The sequence below is a fragment of a genome, unplaced genomic scaffold (genome assembly GCF_019419815.1).
Source record: "Pyrus x bretschneideri cultivar Hongxiangsu unplaced genomic scaffold, Pyrus_bretschneideri_v1 Contig102, whole genome shotgun sequence".
NCBI classification, from domain to species: Eukaryota; Viridiplantae; Streptophyta; class Magnoliopsida; order Rosales; family Rosaceae; genus Pyrus; species Pyrus x bretschneideri.
In genome coordinates, this window is record NW_025999394.1 from 410,641 (window position 1) to 414,883 (window position 4,243).

General features: G+C 37.8%; 1 pseudogene; it reads left to right on the forward strand.

Moving 5' to 3' along the window:
* Positions 1-1,506: 1,506 nt before the first annotated feature.
* LOC103942549 lies at positions 1,507-3,100 on the forward strand (annotated as a pseudogene).
* The last annotated feature ends 1,143 nt before the right edge of the window (positions 3,101-4,243 follow it).

Below are 4,243 nucleotides of genomic sequence, written 5' to 3' on the forward strand. Positions count from 1 at the left end.
TGGTTTTATAGGGAGAGAATGGGAGAGAATGTGAGAGAATGTGGCTGCATGATTAAGGAGGGAATGCATGTGGAATGACAGCTAGGTTGGTTGGTGGAAAGCTGGAATTGCAAGGGGGGTGCACGGCAAAGGGAAGTGTTTGGTGATGGGTGCATGTGTTGGCTGAATTAATGAAGGGAATGCATGTGAATTAAAGAGTGAATGGTGGCTGCAATAATGATGGAAAAATAGCTAGGAAAAGAATGATTAAAGAGTGAATGCATGTGGAAGTGTGGCTGCAATGAAGGAGAAAAGCTGGAATGAATGTGTGATGCACGGCAAAGGGGTTGTGTTGCTGAAATTGAATGTGAATGCATGTGAATTAAAGCTAAGGTGAATGATGAAGAATGCATGTGGATTAAAGAGTGAATGGTGGCTGCAATAATGAAATGGAATGGCTGGAAAGTGGAAGAGAATGTGGTGCAATGATGGAATGGGAAGCTGGAATTGCCAAGGTTATGCATGGCAAAGGCTTGTTGTTTGTGTGAAGTGTGTGTGAATGCATGTGAGTGGCAGCTAGGGTGAATGATAATTAATGCATGTGGATTAAAGAGGGAGAATGTGGTGCAATGATGAAGTGGAATGGCTGGAAATGCAAGGGGGAGTGCGGCTAGGGTGTTGTTTGTGTGAAGTGTGTGTGAATGGTGGTTTTGCATGGCTTTGATGGATTGCTTGATTGGGCTAGAGGTTTTGCATGGCTCAAAGGATTGTTTGATTGGGCTAAGCCCTTTGTTTTATGTCCTAGAGTGCATATAAGGCCTTCAATTTCGTCCAACACTTTGGCTCCAAGCATAAGCTATCCATTCTTAGCCCAAAAGTGCTCCAAAAGGCTCCAAAATGCACTTCTTTGCTCCTTTAGCCCTGAGAACCTGAAAACATACGAAAATAACTTAAAATACTTAAAGAACTAAGAAATAACAACGTAAATGCACAAGAACAAGCCAACTAAGTTGCCTAAATATGCTCCTATCAGTTTGTTGTTTGGTTTGTCTGTTTCTGGGCTCAAAACATTTGTTTGGGCTTTGTTTTGAGGGTCCATATTTTATTTTGTGTTTCCCTTGTAATTGGATCTCTTTCTTTATAACTTTGGCGTGTTGTTAGTAATGATATTACCTTTCTTCCAAAAAAAAAAACGCAGTGATTAAAAACAAAAATATTAGGCATGTTTTTACCGTTGCTTGCATACTCTGCATTGTCGTTGCTTGCGTGCGTGGTCTGGCACTAGCTAGCTACTTGCATTCCATTTAATCAACCACTTTATTACCAAATAATGATTTAATTATTTTTACATGATTCAGGGACCTTAGTATTGGCATGTTTTCCCGAATCGATTTTACATGATTCATTTGAGCTTTGTACTATATTTAGTGGGTTAAGATCAACGAACAAACTTTTTAACAAATATTTTTGTAATTTTTTTAGCTTTTAGATCTTGTAACATCCAAGAATCCTAATTAAGAATGCGTAATGGGGTCTTACTTTCGATCACAAACGAATTTTGTTCGAGGAACCTCCGGATGTAATTTGGACATCTTGATAGAAGATAGTTTACTATGTAATTTTATTGGTGTGGGACGCTCTTTTTCCCTTCAACAGGGTTGAAATTTCCGGTAAGATTTTTATCGAGATCCATTATATATGCACCCTATCCTACTATCTTGTATGTATTATATATCAATCTTAATGAATATCGTACTTTTTCTTTAAAAAAAAAAAGAAAAAGAAAAATAAAAAAGAAGCACCGAAGAATAGAAAAAAAACTGTAAAACCTGCAAGCATGTAGGTAGGGACGAAGACCTCCATTGCGACATGTTGAGAAGGAGGCGTTGGATTTCTCTCCTTTGATATGGATACATTGAAATTTTCCCTCCATTCTACATCTTTTACATACATATACATTATATATATATATATATATATATATATATATATATATTAGTTTGAATTTGTTTTGGTGACTTCATCAAATAAAAGCCTCCATTGCACATACAAATTAACTAGTTACGAAGTGGTTAGTTTCTGATAGTGATGGTGCTTTCAGATTTATTATCTTAGCCTCCGCGGATCCACAAATTTGACAATTTTTGAGAATCACTTTTTACATGATCTAGTTCCATGTACACCATTTGAGGTTGCAAAATGGAATGTCTTTTTGGGAACTGAATGCTAAGAAACCGACGTTTGGTGGCTTGTTCAATGAAGCAATGGAGGCGGACTCCAAACTTATCGCAAGGGTGGCAGTGGAAGAGTGTGGAGGAGTTTTTGAGGGTTTGAAATCCCTGGTTGATGTTGAAGAGGGTACATGAACAATGGCCAAAGCCATTGCCTATGCATTCCCCAACATCAACTGCACTGTGTTTGACCAGCCACATGTGGTGGCTGACTTGGAAGGGATGGCCCATAATTTGGGTTTTGTGGGAGGAGACATGTTTGATAAAATACCTCCAGCCAATGCAATTCTGCTCAAGATAAGATACCTCCATCTCATCCTTGATTGTCTTTGCAAAGTTCTAGCTAGCTAGTTCAAATCGTTTGTTAAAATCCTAGCTATTGGATTATATATTTAATCAAACACATAAAATTGACACATTTGTTATGTACACTCTAATCAGGTGGAACCCTACAATGGAATCCTAACAGACTATGTTCCAAATTTGGCATGTATACATTATTGATGTAGTTGCGTTTACATATCCTCTAGATTAATTTGGGTCAATGTTGTGACTAACTAAGTAACGTATGTGATTCGAGATCTATCTTAGTGGATTCTGCATGATTGGAATGATGAAGAAAGCGTGAAGATATTGAAGAAGTGTAGAGAATCAATGCTTCTAAGCAAAAATGAAGGAAGGGAGAAGATTATCATCATAGACATAGTTGTGGGGTATGATAAGAAATCATTGAAACCCAACTCATGTTCGATATGTTGATGATGTCCACCGTCACCAACAAAGAGCGTAGCGAATCAGAATGGGAGAATATCTTTTTGGCTGCTGGATTCATTCACTATAACATCACTCATACGCTTAGTTTGAGGTCTCTTATTGAAGTTTACCCTTGAGTTAAATCATCAGGCTAGTATTGTATATATGTGGATCGTACTATGCAAATAAAGAATACTTAAGAAGTAGCAGGGCACCTTATTTTTCAAGTAAAGTGTGTCAACTATGATTCAACGCTTATTACTTCCGTTATCATTGCAAGCTTTAGATGATCAATGAATGCAAACTACACCCAGAACGTGTTGCGTCATTTTAATTAGCATAAAGCGAAGCCTTCAAGTACTTCAATGATCGTTCGATCACTAAATGCAAAACGAGATCATTTTCTTCCTAAAGAGGATGAGGAAGAAGCTTTGGAGCCTGAAGTTCTATATCTAAGTACAATTTGCTACTTAGCTACAGTGCATTAGACCATACATCTTTTTCACTATTAATCTTTTGGCAAGATATATCCACACGCAGACACTGGACAGGTGTTAAAGGCATTCCGCTACCGAAAAAATACAACATATTTAGGTTTGGTTTATCCTAAGAATCCTTGAGAAGAGCCGCACCCTTCCTCTGTTCTCGGCTTAGTTCTCGGCTTAATTCAATCCTTGTTGGTTATGCTGACGTAGAGTACTTATCTAGCCTGCATAAGGCTAGCCCTACGTGAAGCAACTAGGAAGTGTTTATGGTTGAGAGCAGCAATGGAACATATTAGAAGCACCTGCGGATTTTCATTCATCGTTGACATCCTTACAACGATCTATGAAGATAACACAATATGTATTAAACATCACAAGAAGAGATACATCAAAGAAGACAACACCAAGCAAATTACGTCGAAGTTCTTTTTCTCTCATCAGTAACAACATAGGAAGATTGAAGTCACACAAATTTGTTCCTAGGACAACCTAGCCGACCTTTTCACCAAATCTTTGCTGAAGACTACTTTCTAGAAGCTTGTCAAGGAATTGTTATGCGTAAACTTTCTAAGTTGTAACATTGTTAGTTCTCTTTGGAAATATGTCAAACTCAAGGAGAATATCTTGAAGTATACTTGCTTGATCTTAATGTAATCTTTTTTCCTACGATAAGGAGCATTTTTCCCTTTGGATTTTTGCTACCTAATGAGGTTTTAACGAGGCACCCATCATGAGTTGGTCATTCTCTTGTGTACGGCCCATAGATGTTTAATTGGCCTTGCCTTAACTCACCTT